We start from the raw sequence: 6,236 nt of genomic DNA on the forward strand, positions 1-6,236 counted from the left end.
GCAGGTGTTCTGTACAGCGCCAGCCGCTCTGGGCCTCTGGGCAGCGTGGGAAGGCAGAAAGATGGCTCTGGCTAGGGCGAAGGTGGTGCCAGCAGCCAGGGGAAGAAAGGCCCATTCTTGTATGAATCTTCTTGCATTGGGCCTCTAGTACATATAAAATTTTGCATACATATACCAGGTGCCCAGGGATTAAGGGCTCTTGCTCTGAGTTTAGATGTCAAACTGATGTGTTTCTAAGTAAAATGCAGTAAGTCCTTCTAGGTTGGAAGTCTCGTTGAATTTCCTCCGGTTAGGAATCGAAGGCCAACAATATGATAGGCAGACAAGAACACGATTTGTGTTCTAAGGTTTCTAAAAGGGTCTGAGACCAAAAAATGCTTTTGTTGATGTGCTTTGGAAGGACACTAAAGCTGCAAAAGGCACCCATGTCCTGAGGCAGTTTGCTTGCCAGTATAGGGTGTGGGCAGAGAGGGCTCTTGCTTGACAGCTGAATTGGCACAGTGATTCTATCAAATACACTAAGACACCCTGTTGCTGGAGGAAGAACAGGAGATACATATAAAGGAGAAGAATCCAGACAGACATTGATTTTTAATGCTGAGCTATCAATGGAGGATTGTTGAACATCCTTCCAGAATCTAGAATATGCTTATTTCCTTTTGTCTTTTATTTATTTTATTCCTTTTTATTATATAAAACACTTCCATTCCAGATGGCTTCATGGATATTTTACAGTGAATTTAAAAGAATTAATGTTCAGAATCCTGCTTTCTCAAGTAATGATCTGTGACCCATAAATATGAACAAAGCGTTGCTGCTAAGGATTAGTGCAAAGAGAACTCAGATTCGGCAAAAGTCAGTAAAAATTTAGTATAAAATAACTATAAGTATGAAATAAAGCAGCACAAAATATCAAGGATATTATTTGCTGAATTTAAAACACCAGAGACCATTAGTTAACTTGTTTTGCCAGGTTAACTCATTTTTTTAAAAAAAAAATCATTGTTGAAACTATTACATATGTCCCCTTTTTTCTACCATTGAGCCCTTCTAGCCCACCCCTGCCCCCTACCCCCCACCCCAGGCCTCCACCACTCTATTGTCTGTGTCCATGGGTCATGCATATATGCATACAAGTTCTTTGGTTGATCTCTTCCCACCCACCATCTTCCCTCTGAGATTCAATAGTCTGTTTCTTGCTTCTATTGGCATATATCAGATAAAGCTTGTTCTGTTGTCTGCGCATATATGAGAAACTTTTCATTGAATCATTGCAATATAACTTAATGTTGCACTGTTACAAAAAAAGATTCAGACCCCTGCATGCCAAGAGTTGTACATTGTGAAAGGGAGAATATAGCATGTGCATACGTTTTTTTGCACTCAATTTAATGCCAGGTGAGGCTCAGTCAAATCTACTCATGCAGGCTCAAATAATAGGATAGTATTTTGTTGTGGACTGGAGAATAACAATATAACAAATTCTGTATAAAACATGGTATGATTATTAATCTATGTCAATTTAACTGGGCCACAGGGTGCACAGATACTTGATCAAAATCATCCTGGGTTTTCTGTAAGGCTGTTTGTGGATGAGATTATATTTAAATTAGTGACCCGGTGCACAGATTTGTGCACCTTGAAAGGAAATTAATTAGAAGGTGGCTGGCAGGGCAGGATGCCCTAGAACCAACCTCCCGCGGTCCCTCCCAGGCATCTCCTGAGTGAGCAGGGTCCCTCCAGCCGGTGGGGTCCCTCAGCCTGGCCTGTGGGAATTGGGCGAAACCGACTCTCTGACATCCCCCAAGGGGTCCCAGAGTGCAAGAGGGCACTCCTCAAAGTTTCTGATCTACAGGGTATGGAATGCAAATGCAAGTGTGCAATAAACCAGATTCGGGGCCGACAGTGCCCCAGCAACATAACCCACAGCCAAAGGTGGAATCACGAGGCCCCACGAGGAATCAGGATCCCTCTTCTCTGGTTTCTGGGTTCGTCACCCAAGAACTGCCACTGCCAAGTCACTGCAGCTTGGCAGCTCCTGCATTGAGCGTCTGCCCCCTGGTGGTCAGTGCACGTCATAGCAACCAGTTGGATGGTCAGAGGGACACTTAGCATATTAGCCTTTTATATATGTAGATGGGCAGAGTGAGTAGAACAGATTGCCCTCAATAATGTGAGTGGGTTTCATTCAATCAGTTGAAGGCCTGACTCAAATGGAAACGTTGGCTCTTCCTGTGTCTACAGGCTAGTGTGCCCTCAGACTAGAGCAGCCGTGGGCAAACTACGGCCCGTTTGAAATGAATAAAACTAAAAAAAAAAGACCATACCCTTTTATGTAATGATGTTTACTTTGAATTTATATTAGTTCACACAAACACTCCATCCATGCTTTTGTTCCAGCCCTCCGGTCCAGTTTAAGAACCCATTGTGGCCCTCGAGTCAAAAAGTTTGTCCACCCCTGGACTAGAGCTATAATATTAGTTCTCTTGGGTCTCAAGCTTGTCAACTCACCCCATAAATAGTGGGACTTGTCATTCTCCATAATCATGTGAGCCAATTTTTTATAATCTATCTATCTCTGTCTATCTATCTATCTATCTATCTATCTATCTATCTAATTGGAAACTATCTATATCTCTATATCTCTATACCTATCTCTATCTCTGTTTCTATCAAATCATCTTATTGGTTCCATATTTCTGGAGAACTATGACTAATACACATAGTATTACAATAGTTGTAGCACTTATTTTAAATTTTGGATTTATTCTTGCATAACTTTTACATTTATAATCATTGTTTTTTTCAAATATATTAAAATTACTCTTAAAGCTAAAATTGTTGGTAAAAAGTAATAAAAAAATGGAAATAATCTAGTGATGAGATTGATTTGGTTTTATTTTTTATTTTTTTAAATATATTTTATCTCGATCAGCTGCCTCCTGCACACCTCCCACTGGGGATGTGCCCACAACCAAGGTACATGCCCTTGACCGGAATCGAACCTGGGACCCTTGAGTCCGCAGGCCGACGCTCCATCCACTGAGCCAAACCGGTCCTGGCTGATTTGGTTTTAGATGAAATAACATGCATTATATTAATAAGATGATTCAAATGTCATCTACATTAACAAAAAACATAGAAAAATACAGCATTATGCCAGAAATTCTTCTACAAAATCACTAGAATTTATAGACAAGAAAATAATAAGAAAAGTTAAAGAGCAGTTATTTTTGTTGGAGATTATTTTCATGGCGATAAGAATTACTGAAATCCTCAGTGTGTTTATATGGTGAGATTTTGAAGTGTTCTACAATCTCTGCCAAGTTACCAAATCATTTGAAGCAAAGTGAGCATAAAAATAAGGCATTCAAATGTAGGATAAGTGAAACAGCTTAATGTTATAAAAAATGTATGCAAACACAATTTGATTCTGATGCTGAAAATGTACTTATTAAATGACATTCTATTATGTTGCAACAATTAGATTATCAGGCAGCTAGGAAAATACAATTAGTACATTGTCTGAAAATAAAGCTAAAAGGCGAATATGAGGTTGAACATACCACTTATTTGACTAATTAGTTTACAAGCTAACATCTTTACAATTCAACTGGACAATTGAGGAAATATTTTAGAGTTTCCCATTTGCTTGTTTTTGTAATGCACATGAACATAAGAACACTTATTACTTTGTAAATCAGTTGATACAGAAAGACAAAATTTGAGATTTTAAAGGAAAATTTAACAAAATTATGTTACTTAAATTCTTAAAAATGACACAACATAATATTTCCTTATGAAGATTTAAATTTGTTTAAGAGCCCATTTATCCAGGCTCTTTCAAAATCAACACAGCTCTAATTATATGTTATACTTCAAGATAAGTCATTTGTAAATATTATCTCACTTAATAGCCTATGCTATGAGGTAGGTATGATTAGTATTTCTAATTTATGTCTGGAGGAGAAGATTTAAAGGGATCAAGGTCAAACAGTAATTAAATGGGAGAGGAAGAACTCTAGCTCTAGGTCTTTAGAACTTTAAATGATACTTTCTTAACCACTATTATATTTTAACTTGCAATAATTCAACTTTAAAATTATTTCCTATGAAGCATTTTTCAACTTTGTGGATCAAGATCATGTGTAACATGTCATTGCAAGTCATGTTATTGAAACCTATTTCATTTAGAAGTGAATTTTCTATGTGAATCAGGATTTTCAGTTAAATGCAAAGCAATATTTAGAAATTAAATGTTGAGGTTGAATATTTACTTTATATTACCTATTTTAAATTTAAATTTACAAAGTATGTTTATACTAAAGTTAACACTATTATTTCTTAATTCTTTTCTACACTGGAGTTTAGTTAAGATTTGATTTGAAAAATCACAGGTTTGGTACAAAACCAACATTTACATTTATGTCCAGTTCTGTGTTGTCTTTTTTCATGACAAACACTGGTACACAACCAAAAACCATCTCAGCTACAGGTCTTCTGATTGAATCCCGAATTCTTATAAGTGAGCGACACTATTGACAGATAACTTCATATCAGTACATCAAAAATATTTATCAAAATTTGAAAAAGAAAACAAAGTAAGGAAAATCAGAAGTGTTTTTAAGAAAAAGTGAACTTCTGTCAGTCAATATGCATCAGTGTATGAATTATTCATTAGTCAGTGGTTTACTACGTTATCAAAAATAAAGATCTCTCTTTTTGGTGTTTATTTGTTTTAATTCCCTAATTAAAATATGTCCTGCATTTTAGTAAAACTTTATAAATTTTTTTCATATTGATAGAATATTTTTATGAAATTATCTTTACCTGTCTATAATAATGCATATGTCATTATTTTTTGTAGGACTAAATCAATCTCTACTTCAAAAATAACTTTGTTTCTATAATATATTATTTTATAACAATAGTGTCTGAACTCATCCTTTTGAAAGAAAATTTTTTGTTTCAAACAGAGCATAAAAACAATTTATAAACTCTTTAAAACGTTTAAATCAGTAGCAGGTTATCAAAATGAAACAGTTATACAACTAGTAGTATGTATCAAATTCAAACAATAAAATAAGTACAATTGTTATTTTTAATCTTTCTAATACTTCACGGCCAATTTCACATTCAACTATGTCAGAATTAGCTGTGACCAAACTATGCAGAGCATCAATTTGCAATGGCTTGTAAATATAGGCCTGCATGTTGTGGGATTAGTATTTTTCATGCACAGAAAATCAGAACAAGCATATTTTCTTCAGTCATGTCAGACCTTGACACTGTCATATTCACATGCCCTTCACAACCAAGACCGAGAAATTCACAGTTTGTGAAAAGACTGATTTGACAAATGACAGAAGCTGACAAGCACCAGCTTTAGATATCATTTTAGAGATTCCAAATTTATGATCGATGTGAAAAACATGTCTTGAAATATACAAATCACTGGGTCCAAAATTACATTTTTAGTGAAAAAAAAGGTAGTGTGTGCATCTTCGTTGAAATAAAGCAAATTAATACAGTCCTCTTTCCATACTTTAATGCCTTTAATAATTAAGGCATTTAGTGATATTTACTATAGCTTATGCATTTATTAATAATGAAAAAAATTAGGCCTTAGCCAGTTTGGCTCAGTGGACAGAGAGTCGGCCTGTGGACTGAAGGGTCCCAGGTTCGATTCTGGTCAATGGCACATGTCTGGGTTGCAGGCTCAGTCCCCCAGTAGGGGGCATGCAGGAAGCAGCTGATCAAGGATTCTCTCTCTTTATTGATGTTTCTATTTCTTTCTCTTTCTCCCTTCCTCTCTTAAATCAATAAAAATATATTTTTAAAAAATAATGAAAAATTTAGTAAAGACATCTGCCTTGAGGAAGAAAAGAGGGACGGAGAAAGAATACCTTGAGCCAGATAGACTTATTACCTGGATGACTTTTTCTTTTCTTTTTTTTAATTATTATTAAGGTATTACAAATGTGTCCCCATCCCCCCCATTAACCCCCAACCTCCCAGGCATGTTTTATTATAACATGATGCTAAGTGCTTTCAGCATTTTGGTCAGTTAATCTTATCACTGGATAACATTTTGTTCCTTTCTAGAAAACATTTTTAACTAGTCCCTAATTAATATATCATAAGGCAAAATCTGGATGTTTCAAGCATTAAAAGAAAAATTTAGTTAAGGGAAGAATGGTAATTTTTAGTTCTAATATAATTATGGTTTCCAAACA

This window comes from Myotis davidii, unplaced genomic scaffold (assembly GCF_000327345.1).
Source record: "Myotis davidii unplaced genomic scaffold, ASM32734v1 scaffold206, whole genome shotgun sequence".
Lineage (NCBI taxonomy): Eukaryota > Metazoa > Chordata > Mammalia > Chiroptera > Vespertilionidae > Myotis > Myotis davidii.